Genomic DNA, 14,276 nt, shown 5'->3' with positions numbered 1-14,276 from the left:
AACCTGAGGACAAGTGTTTGAAACAAGCCTGGCTAACATGGTGAAACCCCATCTCTGTTAAAAGTACAAAAACTAACTGGGCATAAAGACGTGTGCCTGTAATCCCAGCTACTCGAGTCTGAGGCAGGAGAATTGCTTGAACCCTGGAGGCAGAGGTTGCAGTGATCCGAGATTGTTTATTTATTTATTTATTTATTTTAAAGATGGGGTTTCACCATGTTGGTCAGGCTGGTCTTGAACTCCCAACCTCGGGTGATCCACCCGCCTTGGCCTCCAAAATGCTTGGATTACAGGCGTGAGCCACCATGCCCAGCCAGAACTCCCTCTCAAAAAAAGATTAAAAAAGAGAAATTGGAGAAGTCACAAATCTTGTGGCCTCTGGCCATATGACCCCGGGCAGTGAGGGGTTACAGAAACTACACCCGTTTTGTAATCTCTATTTTGTGACCTCTGGCCAGAGGACAGCTGAGAAGTCAGGGATTACAGAACTGCGACCATCTCCTAGCAGCTTTCAGGCCCTTGCGGTAATTCTAATCCTGTGGTCTTTCAATGGTTTTACAAAGGCAACGTTCAGTCCCTGAGTAAGGAGGGCGTAGTTTCAGCGAGGGGCAGTCATCATCCTTGCTTTCAAGTTAAACTATTATCTAAACTCCCCCCAGAGCTAGCTTGGCCTATGCTCAGGAATGATCAAAGGTAGCTTGGAGATCAGAAGCTAGATAGAGTCAACTAAGTGAAGTTTCTCTAATGTCATAGTCATGCAAAGGTGGTCTCACAGGGACTTTGGATGAGAGAGTCTCTTTTCTTTCTTTTCTTTTTTTTGAAATGGAGTCTCATTGTGTTGCCCTGGCTGGAGTGCAGTGGTATGATCTCAACTGACTACAACCTCTGCCTCTCAGGTTCAGGCGATTCTCCTGCCTCAGCCCCCTGAGCAGCTGGGATTACAGGCATGCACCACCATGCCCAACTAATTTTTTTATTTTTAGTAGAGACAGGCTTTCAACATGTTGGCCAGGATAGTCTTGAACTCCTGACCTCAGGTGATCCTCCTACCTCGGCCTCCCAAAGTACTGGGATTAAGGCGTGAGCCACCGAGCCCGGCCATGGCCACCTTTTGTGAAAAATAAAGCTCTCCTTTCCAAACTTTAAATAAGTAGTAAAATAAAACGAATGATACATACCAACTGAAAACTGTATATAAGAAATACACCCATATAATATGTATACAGTTGAAAACTATAATGTTGACAAAAAAGTCAAACTCTGTAGTATATTTGAAGAGATTTATTGTGAGCCTAATATGAGTGACCATAGCCCATGACACAGCCCTCAAGAGGTCTAGCGAACATGTGCCCAAAGGGATCGGGCAGCTTGATTTTATACATTTTCGGGAGGCATGAGACATCGAATACATTTAAGAAATACATGGGCAGTCGGCCAGGCATGGTGGCTCACGCCTATGATCCCAACACTTTTGGAGGACACGGTGGGTAGATCATTTGAGGTCAGGAGTTCAAGAGCAGCGTGTCCAACATGCTGTAACCCGTCTCTATTAAAACTATAAAAATTAGACGGGCGTGTTCACACACGCCTGTAATCTGAGCTATTCGGGAGGCTGAGGCAGGAGAATTGCTTGAACCCGGGAGGCAGAGGTTGCAGTGAGCTGAGATTGTGTCACTACACTGCAGCCTGGGCGACAGAGCCAAACTCCATCTCAAAGAAAAAAAGAAAACAACAGAAATACATGGCCATGCTCGGTGGCTCACACCTATAATTTCAGCACTTTGGGAGGCCAAGGTGGGTGGTTCACCTGATGTCAGGAGTTTGAGACCAGCCTGGCCAACATGGTAAAACCCTGTCCCTACTAAAAATACAAAAATTAGCCGGGCATGGTTGCATGTGCCTGTAGTCCCAGATACTTGGGAGGCTGAGACAGCGGAATTGCTTGAACCCAGTAGACGGGGGTTGCAGTGAGCCAGGAGCATGCCACTGCACTCCAGCCTGGGTGACAGAGCCAGACTCCACCTCCAAAAAAAAAAAAAAAAGAAAGAAAGAAAAGAAAGAAAAAACTACATTGGTTTGACTCAGTAGGGACAACTGAAGGGTGGGGGACTTCCAGGCTATCGTAAATTGAAACATTTTCTGGTTGACAATTGGTTGAATTTGTTTAAAGACCTGGGATCCATAGAAAGAAATGTTCAGGTTGAAATAAATAAGACTGTGGAGATCAAGGTTCTTTTGAAGTCTTATAGTGGCCGCCCTTAGAGACAATAGATGACAAATGTTTCCTATTGAGACCCGTAAAAGGTGCTAGACTCTCAGTTCATCTCTTCGATTGAGAGGGCCTGCAAGAAAAAGATCTAGCTATGTTAATAGAGACTCTTCACAGATGCAAATTGCCCCCTCTTAAAGGACACCTTAGCAAAGCTCTTTCAAAATATGGCAAAGAGACATGCCTTGGGGCAAAATATCTTGACTTTCTCCTCTGTCACACTACGTTATGCCAGAGTCAGACTGTTAAGTAAATCACGGAATATAGGGCCAAACAAAACTCACGTGATGAGAATTTACAGTTTTAGGGCATGACTCTCTAGACTCCTTAGGAATTTGGACAAGAAAAAAGGTCAGAACTTAGTTCTTAGTAAGATGAAGGCATATGCACCTTCCATCCACTTTAGGGCCACCACTCTCTTCATTCTTCTCCTTCTTCCAACAGTCCACCTATGTGTCTTCCAACAGTTTATAAAAATGACCAAAAAGACAATGAAAATGGTTTTAACATTTGAATATCAACCAAAAATGCACGATTGGCTGGGTGCAGTGGCTCATGCCTGCAATCTCAGCACTTTGGGAGGCTGAGGTGGGCGGTTCACCAGAGATCCTGACTTGGAGATCAGCTAGGGCAACATGGGAAATCCTGTCTCTAGTAAATCCAAAAATTAGGCTGGGCGAGGTGGCTCATGCCTGTAATCCAAGCACTTTGGGAGACTGAGGTGGGTGGATCATGAGGTCAGGAGATTGAGACTATCCTGTCCAACATGGTAAAACCCCGTCTTTACTAAATAAAAAAATTAGCTGGGTGTGGTGCTGCATGCTTGTAATTCCAGATAGTCGAGAGGTTGAGTCAGGAGTGTTGTAGTGGAGCGAGCATAGAAAGTCAACACCAAGACAAAAGTATGCCAAATTGCAGGGTCTTTATTGCCGGAGGCCATGGAGGACTCACGTCTCTCCAACCCGTGGCCCCGAAAGGAGGGTATCCAGACCTTTTATACCCGTAAAACCACCTCGGGAGTGAGGGTGAGGGGCAGGGGTGGGGGTGAGGGGCTTCAGACGTTCTGAGGGCTAGTGGATTCTGTAAATCACCTCCTGGGCAGAGATGAGGGTGAGGGGCTCCAGATACTCCAAGGGCCAGGGGACTTTTGACATTCTGATTGTTACTTAAGTGGTTCACAAGTCAAGATTAGCATTCGTTTACACATTGTCTGGGTAGGGTGCAAATTACAGTCCTTAATTATTTATTCATATTTGGGTTATAGAGAGCAGTTTCAACAGAAAGCCAAGGTATGGTTGAGGTATGCAGTTTTATGCGGCTTTTACCATATCACAAGGAGAATTACTTGAACCAGAGAGTCAGAGGTTGCAGTCAGCCGAGATTACGCCATTGCACTCATCTGGTGACAGAGCAAGACTGTCTCAAAAGAAAAGAAAAGAAATACAAAAATTAGTCAGACGTGGTGGTGCGCATCTGTGATCCTAGCCACTTGGAAGGCTGAGGCAGGAGAACTGATTGAACTTGGGAGGCAGAGGTTGCAGTGAGCTGAGATGGTGCTGCTGCACTCCAGCTGGGAACACAGAGCGAGACTCCATCTCAAAAAAAAAAAAAAAAAGGAAAAGAAAATGATCTTAATTGATGTAGGAAAAACGTTTGAAAAAATTCAGTGACTCATTCATGATTTTATTATTTTTATTTTTATTTTTTTTTTAACTGTATTGGAACAAAAGTATCATTCAGAATTTTAAAAATATTCTCAGCAAAATAAAATAATTCCTCAATAAGATAAATACCTTTATCAGGAACCTCTTTATTATTTATAAATAATAGTAAAAGGAAGGCGTATGCACACACCACCCACCTTATCAGTTGTCCCTTATCAGTCAGTAAATTCCATCAGTGTGAGGATTAGGGTGGGAGTCGAGAATTCATTCATTAAGTCACTCCACAGAGGTGGAGTTGTAGTACTGTCAATCAACAGGAAGTAAAAAAAAAAAAAAAAAAAAAAAAGTTTTAGTAATACATGACCTTCCTAGTTTTGAGTTTGACAAGGAAGGGTTCAATCTGTTCCTGAGATTAGACAGAAAAACAAAACCTGAACGTTTTATGGTTCAGAGATCTTTGACTGGACCAAAATTATCCAAATGAATTCTTGACTTGCATCCTAATTCCAACACTTTCAGTTTCATGATTGGATATCTGATTCAACCCCTTGGATTGAATGAATACCTGAATTCACAAGTTTCAGTGGGTGGAGCTTCAGAAATTCAATCAGACATCACTCTCTGGTGGGAAGCTGGTATTTGAAAAGGGGAGGTGCGGGCCGGTTGAGGTGGCTCACACCTGTAATCTCAGCACTTTGGAGGACCAAGGTGAGTGGATCACGAGGTCAAGAGATCGAGACCATCCTGGTCAACATGGTGAAACCCTGTCTCTACTATAAATACAAAAAATTAGCTGGGCATGGCAGCGCGTGCCTGTAATCCCAGCTACTCAGGAGGCTGAGGCAGGAGAATTGCCTAAACCCAGAGGGCGGAGGTTGCGGTGAGCCGAGATCGCGCCATCGCACTCCAGCCTGGGTAACGAGCGAAACTCTGTCTCAAAAAAAAAAAAAAAGAAAAACAAGAAAAGGGGAGGTGCGATAAGAAAGGTTCAAAAGGCTCGTGAGCAGCCGCAGAAGAGACCCAGAGCAGTGGTGCCTGGAGTTACTGTCTGGTTCTCCAAGAGGTCCGAGCACACTGCAAAGTGAGTTCAGATCTGGTAAATCAGGGACCTCCACAAGGACACTCCCATGATCCACAATCAGTCAGTACGATGGAGATATGCAGGTCAAGGCCACACAGAATTCTCCTGCCTGTTTTTCAGATAAACAGATGCAGGCTTTGATATTTCCTCTAATACAGTTTTAGCTACACTTCAAATTTTTTATTTTATTATTCTTACTATTTTTTGAGACGGGATTTCGCTCTTGTTGCCCAGGCTGGAGTGCAATGGCGAGATCTCGGCTCGGCTTACGGCAACCTCCGCCTCCTGAGTTCAAGTGATTCTCCTGCCTCAGTCTCCTGAGTAGCTGGGATTACAGGCAGGCACCACCACACCCAGCTAATTTTGTATTTTTAGTGGAGTCAGGGTTTCACCACGTTGGTCAGGCTGGTCTCGAACTCCTGCCCTCATGATTGGCCCACCTCGGCCTCCCAAAGTGTTGCAATTACAGATGTGAGCCACCGCACCGGCTTTTCTTTCTTTTTTTTTTCTGATGGAGTCTCACGCTTGTCTCCCAGGCTGGAGTGCAGTGGCGCGATCTCGGCTCAGTGCAACCTCCGCCTCCCAGGTTCAAGCGATTCTTCAGCCTCAGCCTCCGGAGTAGCTGAGATTACAGGCTCATACCACCACACTCGGCTAATTTTTGTATTTTTTTTTTTAGTAGAGACGGGGTTTCGCTATGTTGGGCAGGCTGGTCTCAAACTCCTGATCTCAGGTGATCCACCTGCCTTGGCCTCCCAAAGTGCTGGGGTTACAGGCGTGCACCTGTAAAATAGGTGGGAGGCCATTGCTCCCGGCCTATTTTTAAATGGACATTGTGGTGAGATAGCCATGTGGTTGGGGGTCCCCAGAGAATCTCCCACCAGCCTGTGCACTGTGGGAACCCGCAGTGGGGTGGAGCTTCGGAAGTTGCGCTCTTTGCAGCGGGGAGGAGTCTGGCCTTGAGGAGAGTTCCTGTTCCCTCTTTTTCCTTTTCATGCAATATAATCCTGCTTTACTCACCCTTCAAACCGTCTGCAAGCCTGAATTTTTGTGGCCATGGGACAAACAAGGACCCAGTCTTTAGCCGAACTAAGGAAGTCCTGCAACAATGGAACCTAATTTAGAGAGTCCCTTTAGTCTCCCAACTGGGTTCACTGATGGAACTGAGATTGTGGGCTGTGTGGGGCCACAGGAAACTCCCATTCCCATTGTTTTCAACCTTTAAATTGAGAAGGCATTTCTTTTTTGGTGGCGGCGGGGACAGGAGTCTCGCTCTGTCGCCCAGGCTGGAGTGCAGTGGCAGGCTGTTGGCTCACAGCAAGCTCCGCCTTCCGAATTTAAGCGATCCTCGGGCCTCAGCCCCACCCCCACAGTAGCTGGGTCTACAGGTGCCCACCATCACATCCGGCTAATTTTTTTGCATTTTTAGTAGATACCGGGTTTCACCATGTTGGTCAGGCTTGTCTTGAACTCCTGACCTCAGGTGATCTGCCCGTCTCGGCCTCCCAAAGTGGTAGGTTTATAGGCATGAGCCACTGTGCCAGGCCTTTTTTTAAATTTTGAGACAGAGTTTCACTCTGTCCCTCAGGCTGGAGTGCAATGGCATGATCTCAGCTCACCGCAACCTCTGTACCCTGGGGTTCAAGTGATTCTCCTGCCTCAGCCTCCTGAGTGGCTGGGATTATTTTTGAGACCGGGTTTCACTATGTTGATTGACCAGGCTGGTCTCCAATTCCTGACCTCATGATCCACCCACCTCCGCCTCTGAAAGTGCTGAGACTACAGGCATGAGTCACCGCTTCTGGCTGAGAAGACTGTTTTTTTCTCAAAAAAGTGGAGATCTGAGCTTCGGAGATTGCCGTCAGTAACATTTCACAGTGCTGTTAGAGTTTATTGGAGTAATGGCTAATAATTCATGGACTAGGAGTGATCCTGTCTGCTTTTTATTTTATTTTATTTTTTTAAAAAAGATGGGGTTTCACCATGATGGCCAGGCTGGTCTTGAACTCCTGACCTCAGGTGATCCACCCTCCTCGGCCTCCCAAAGTGCTAGGATTAACAAGCTTGAGCCACCGCGCCCGGCCTTGCCTGCTCTTTAGAGGTTGGGGCACACTCTTCTTGGTATCAGAAGGGAGGAACTGTGGCTCTGTGGCCACTTACTGCAGAATGGATTTGGGGTAAACTGAGCGCTCTTTTTTCACATATGCTGGAGAAATGACTTTGGCCCTGGGAGAAGTGGGGGTTGCAGGGATTGGCCTGAGAAGCTTGCTTTTTCAAAGCTGGACTGCCCTCTAGAGCTTTTCCTTGTAGATTTATCAGAATGAGCCTGCAGGCCCCACGCAGACTCGTGGAGCTGGCAGCGCAGAGCCTGCTGAGGGACCCGTGCTTGGACACCTCCACTCTGGATGAGCTGCCAGGGGAAGTCTTGCCCCTGATGTTCATGGAGGCCTTCAGCAGCAGGCACTATGAGAACACACGGCTCTGTCTTCCTTTAAGATGCACCTGACCGGGCTCGGCTGCTCATGCCTATAAACCCGGCACTGTGGAAGGCCGAGGTGGGCAGATCACTTGAGGTCAGGAGTGACCTCAAGGAGGCCAGCCTTGCCAAGCTCATGGAACCCTTTGCTGACGTCCTTATGGAGAAGCAGGTCGAATGTACTTATTTATTTATTTATATATTTGGAGGCAGGCTTCTATTTATGTATGTGTCTATCTAGCTATCTAATTACTTAGAGGCAGGCTCACATTTACTCATTTATTTTATTGATACCCAGGCTCACAACATTTCTTTTATACTTATGTATTTGTGTGCAGGCTTGCATTTATTCATTTTCTTAACTGTCTGTATAATGATTAAGAGGCAGTCTCACATTTATTTACTTATTTATTTATTTGTTTGTTTGTTTATTTTAGAGGGAGTCTTGATCTGTCACCAGGCTGGAGTGCACTGGCCTAATCTTGGTTTACTGCAACCCTCCTGGATTCAAGTGATTCTTCCTCCTAAGCCTCCGGAGTATCTGGGACCACAGGCGAGTGCCACCACGCCTGGCTAATATTTTTGTATTTTTAGTAGAGACAGGGTTTCACCACGTCGGCCAGGATGGTCTCGATCTCTTGACCTCGTGATCCTTGCGTATCAGCCGCCCAAGGTGCTGGGAATACAGGCTTTAGCCACCGCACCCGGCCTTTATTTATTTATTTACTTAATTATTTATTTAGTTAGTTAGTGGCAGGCAGGCCGTCTTGCATTTATTTATTTATATAAATCTATATTTATTTTTTTAATTATTTTCTTTTCTTTTTTTTTTTTTTTTGAGACAGAGTTTCGCTCTTGTTACCCAGACTGGAGTGCAATGGCGCGATCTCGGCTCAGTGCAACCTCCGCCTCCTGGGTTCAGGCAATTCTCCTGCCTCAGCCTCCTGAGTAGCTGGGATTACAGGCACGCGCCACCATGCCCAGCTAATTTTTTGTATAATTATTTTCATCTTATTATTTTTTTCAATAGAGACAGGGTTTCTTTCACCATCTTGGCCAGACTGGTCTCGATGTTCTGACCTCAGGTGATATACCCAGCTCAGGCTCCCAATGGGTGGGGGATTAAAAGCATGAGCCACCAAGTGGGGCTATTTATTTCTTGATTTATGTATCTATGTATTAATCGATTTATTTAGAGGCAAACTTGCATTTATTTATTTATTTACTGACGTACTTACTTATGGAGAAGCAGGTCGCATTTAGTTATTTCTATATTTATTTACTTATTTATTTATTTGTGTATTTTGAGGCAGGCTTGGATTGATGTGTTTATCTAGCTATCTAATTATTTAGAGGCAGCCTGACATTTACTCATTTATTTATTTAGACCCAGGCTTATAACATTTATTTATATACTGACATATTAGGGTGCAGCCTTGCATTTATTTATTTACTTCCCTATCTGTATAATGATTTAGAGGCAGGCTTGCATTTATATATTGATTTATTTATTTTAGACCGAGTCTTGCTCTGTCACCAGGCTGGAGTGCAGTTGTGCGATCTTGACTCACTGCAACCTCTGCCTCCTGGGTTCATGCGATTCTTCTGCTTCCATGAGATCAGCCTGGGCCATTGCAAATATGTAGATGTGAACTGCCCCTGCTTACCTCATCTGTATTGGGTAGTGAATCCTCATGATTCAAGCAGAGGCTTTCCTGCCAGGATGTCTGAACTCAACAGAGGGTTCTTTGGTCTTAGAGAAAGAAGCAAAGATCTGATCTGTCACCGGAAGAAAGTGAGTGGCTTCTGTCTAGGAATCCAGAGTCTAATTTACATACCTGTCCACAATGTGTGTGTGCCCTTTGCTCTGCATTATCTCTAACACTTATCATTCACCTTTTTAATAAAAGCCATTCTAACAGGTACGAGGTGATATCTCATTATGGTTTTAATTTGCATTTCCCTAATGATTAGTGATGCTGAGCATTTGCAAAAAGCTAATTCTTATTCCTTAATGTTGAGAACTGACTTAACATTGTGACAGATACGAAGCAATCGGGTAAAAACAAAACAATGCCATTCAAACAGGCGATCAGATGTGCACATAGGCCTTTGTGGGACAAATGGGAACCCAGCGCGCAGAAAGGCCAATTATATGGAAGCGATACCACAGGTGAGTTAGGAAACGTGAAAAAAAAAACAATAAGAGATATAATTAAAAATAGACCTTATGGATTCACACCATCACTACAAATACCGGAAGCCCTGGAGTTTCATTGGGGGAAAGAAATATTTGCTGTTTATGCATGATCAAAACTAACCAAAAGGCTAGATCCTGAGTTACTTTTCAGGTATTTACATTTACAATTTAAACTTAGCCAAAGAAAGTCCACTTTGAGATAGAAATATGAAAACCCAGATTAGCCTGGGTAAAAATCAGATCTCTAGGCAATGTTTGATTTTCTCACTTTAAAGTGGGAAATTCGATCAGATGTACCTTACAGTTTTTTTGGTGTTAACATTCATGGTTCATAATTTTTTTTTTAAAGAATATAGGTATACCGAAACCAATAGAACAAGATAACATATATCCAGAAGGCACTTTAAAAATAGGTAAACTTCATTCAAGTGAGACATTTTTAAGCAGAAGAAACCCTTAAGGCTTAGGAATAATGCTGTGCCCACATTCAAGACTAATGGCAAAGTGCATTTGAGTTAAGGTAGTTGGAAAGGGTTTACACAGAATGGTAACATCACACAGTGTAAATGAGGGGTGGGACCATCAGCCTTCAGAAGTGGTTTTATTTGGTGAAACCACTTCCTTTATTTTGTCACAAATGCTGGGGGGCACATATTGGAGATGGCCACCAGCCTGATGAAGCCTGAGCAGAGACTTAGACACAGACATTCCCAGGAGCCTGCCAAATCTCAGGCCCACAAAGCCCAAGTACGATTGGGTGCCTGGGAATTGAGTGGCTTCGTGTAAGGATCTTTCTTCTTTGACATGGGTGCACATCTCTTCACAGCCTCAATGGCCGTGCTCCTGAACACCACTGCACATGTATACTGTGAATCAACCCTACCACAATCCTGTGACCTACATGTGAACATGCTTTGTTTTGGGGAATAGCAAAGGTCAGTGGCTTTGTGCCAAGCCAAGCGGCTCTGTCAATCGTTGATCCATATTAGCTGCTCTGGGCCCTGCTCTGTTCAATATTTTGGTGACCTGAATGGAGATATAAAACATATAATTAATTCTACAAATCATTCCCCATCAGGGGGCCACTGCATAATTTGTGGAAATGCACATCAAATATTTGGATGACTTGGATAATTGGGGAATGATTCAGTATAGCCAGAATGAATTTACAAGTGACAATTCCAAGTCGCAATACTTATAGAGATGAAAGAAAACATGACCCAGAAACAGCTGTCAGGGAAGGCTGGAATATTCAGAGGTCAAATGACCCGAAGGTAAGTAAAAGCTCCAAATGCTGCCACTGAGAGGAAAAAGAAGCCAATGTGACATTGGGATGTATAAAGATTGATATTGGACAGACAGGCAGGAACTCCTTGTACTAAAGTAATTAGTCATACGCTAAGTATATTATCATACTCAGATTGTGATTTCTACACTTTAAAAGCGTGGGAAAAGACCAGAGATAAGCCTGAAAGGAACAATAACAAAGTCTAAACGTTAAGAAATTTCCATCTGAGGAAAAGCCATACGATCTGCTTTAATTAAAACATCGATGAATAACTTCAAGAGTATCCTCAAGAAATAGAAAGGTGCTGGGTAATCGTTCCTGCCTCAGTTTCTTCCACGTGCTTAGATTTATAGAGACAGTTTGTCTGGCATCATTGGCACAAGGATAACAACCAGAAAGTGAGGTTGGCTGCTTGGCAGGGTGGCTTCACCTCCACCTCTCAGTAGCTGGGGTTCTCAGGCCTTTGGTCTCGGACCAAGAATTACACCATTAGTTTCCCTAGTTCTGAGGCCTTCAAGTTTGGACTGAGCCAGTCTACCAGCATCCAAAGGTCTCCACCTTGCAGATGGCATGTCCTGGGACCTAGACTCCATAACTGCATGAGCCAATTCCCCTAACAAATCCTCTCTCACATATCCCTCTATCCATCCTATTGATTCTGTCTCTCTTGAGAACCCTGACTAATACAGGGAGAAACTCCTTACTCCCTGGCCGATACTCTTTCCAGAAAGACCTTGAGCACCATCTCAGGAGAAATTCAATACCCAAGACCTCCAGGGCAGAGTTCTGGGATTTCCTACCTGGCCCAAAGCTGTCATGTTCACTAACCATTAGCACTGATCAAGCAAAGGGGACTTTCATGTGTCAGAGTGACTGCAAGGATGTACTTGTTCTGTCCCGATTTGGAAAGAAAGACTTCCCAAGGAAAGATGATAGGGAAAGGGATACAGGGTTTAAGGGTAAGAGGCAACTGGAAACCAGTTCCCTGTCGTGACGCAGCCCTTTCCTGGGACACACATGGGCGTGCACACACAGGATGCAGCTGGACTTCCCACCTGGTAGACTGCTTGGCCAGCATGGCCACGTAGGTGACCACGAAGCTCTGAAACTTAGCCCGTTGTTCCTCCCAGCGGTCATCCACTGAGTAGTAGTTGGGCAAGGGTGCTCCAAACAGGATCTCACTGCGCAGGAGGGAGCTCTTCAGCTTGTCTGCAGAGAGGCCCTCATCCACGTACCAGTAGAACTCAGGGTGAGTCATGGCCAGCTCCAGGGAGCCTGCAAGGACAGGGGTGGAGGCCCCAAGAGTTCAGCCGGTCAGCTCCCACCAACCCTCCTCCCTCAAGGCCATCCAGTCTCATTGCAGCCCTGCCTCCCAGGATTCTCCCCCGCCCACATCTACCAAAACTCCACCCCAGGCCCCACAGCCACTCTCTCACCCTGCCCTACCCTTCCTCAAGCCCCTCCCTAACTTACCTAAAATGAACCCTACCTCAGTCTTCTTCAACCCCAATCTTTCTCCTGTCTTCCTCTGGCCAGATTCCTGGTTCTCTCTTACCACATCCTGGCCTTTCTCTAACCAGCCTCACATCCGAGCCCCATCCCACGCTTTATCTACTTCCGACCACAGCAGAACCCCCACCAACCTTCACCTGGGTCTGCGTCCAAACTTCCCTCCAAGCTCTCCTTCAGTTCCCTCTCACGCTCACCTCACACCTGAGCCCAGCCCTTTTCACCTTGCCCTCTGGCCATGCCCAGCACTCAGCTCCAGACTGACTGGGCCCGGACCAAATCTCCCTAAAGGGCTCTATGAAACCAGGTCCTACGCCCCGCCCCGGCATCCCGGCCGCTGACCCCGGATGTCTGCCTGGTCCTGGCCCATGCCGTCATAGGAGATCTTGCTGCCCCTCTCGGTGGGGAAAAAGTAGGTCATGAGCGAGCTGGGGGCGATCAGTAGGAGTAGGAGCCCAGCGGCAGTTAACACCGTCCCCCTGCCCCAGATCGGGGCCCTGGCTTCTGGGTCCCCGGAAAGGCCTCACCCGTTGCTTCTTCTTCCTCCTGCTCCTCCTCTAGCCACACGTCCTGCAGCAAGGGGTCATCCTCCGTGTTCATAGCCTGCAGGAGAGGGAGAGGGTCAGCAGGCTGGAGAGACGGGGAGGGAAAGGGGCCCTGTGGTGTAGTTGGTGCAGCCCTGGGTAGCAATTCTGTCCACTCACAACCAAATACTTAGACTGCAATGGAATTGAATCAGGCACACATCAACACAACTGAATTTAACCACCTGTAAAAAACACAAAGAAAATTCCTGTTATTTGCCCATCACCTCTCCCTTTTGGGTCTTGGCTTGAAAGCCAAGGCCACGGAACAAAGGAGAATTGCAGACAGAAAGGATGTTTCTCCTGGGGTGACGGATATTTTTTAAAAAGTCTGACCACACAATTTTCTAATTTTTACTGCATCCTCTGACACTAGAACTCTCAAGGCCAACGTAAGCTGCGACTCCACTGCAACCACTCTTATTTAATGAGCAGCTGTAAAGTATCTCCAGGAAGTATCAGGGTGCAAGGGAAAGAGCATGATCTTTGGAATCAGGCAGACCGTGATTTGGGTCCTGGCTGTGTATCAGCAAGGCAGTGAGCCTCCTTGAACTTTGGAGTCCTCATCTATAAAATAGAAGTGGCCATTGCTGCCTGTACGACTGTGGGGTCAAAGGTGGAAGTACTCTGCGGTCTGTGTAGTATGTTAGTTATTATCTTTCACATAAGCAGATTTCTTTGCTCCCCACTGAGGACTGTAACATGCACAGCCATTGCCCAGGAACTGTGCCAGGACTAGGTGCTTGTCACAGCTCTCCTGGAGAACCCTCAGTAGCTTCCCACCCCCTCTCTGGGATGCTGCAGCTGCAGCCACTGTTTCTCAGGCTCCGGCCACTTAATATGCAGCTCCAGCAACATCAAACCTTTGGGCATGGGCAGGGGCCGGGCATCTGCCTCCCAGAGACTTCAGCGCAGCAGCAGGAGGGCCTGGCAGGAGAGGGCAGGGCTGGGCAACCAGAGGACTCCAGCGGGGTGGTCCAAAGAGAAGAGGCTTTCCGACATCCCTGGCATGGCCTGGGCCCCTTGTCCTGCCTGCCCTCTGGACAGAGAGAGACTCATTATCCAGTTAGATGCTAGGCAGTGAGAGGAGGAAGTTAATTATGCTAGCGATAGCTAATTAATGCTGCCTTTCCTATTAACATTCTCTGGAGTGCTCCATTTCAATTAGATGATCTGTCCAGGAAGAGAAGCTGCTGTCAGTCCAG

Source organism: Aotus nancymaae, unplaced genomic scaffold, assembly GCF_030222135.1.
Source record: "Aotus nancymaae isolate 86718 unplaced genomic scaffold, 86718_ANA_hifiasm-v0.15.2.pri h1tg000053l, whole genome shotgun sequence".
Taxonomy (NCBI): Eukaryota; Metazoa; Chordata; class Mammalia; order Primates; family Aotidae; genus Aotus; species Aotus nancymaae.
The sequence above is the reverse complement of the archived record's forward strand: the minus strand, read 5'-3'. Positions refer to the sequence as shown.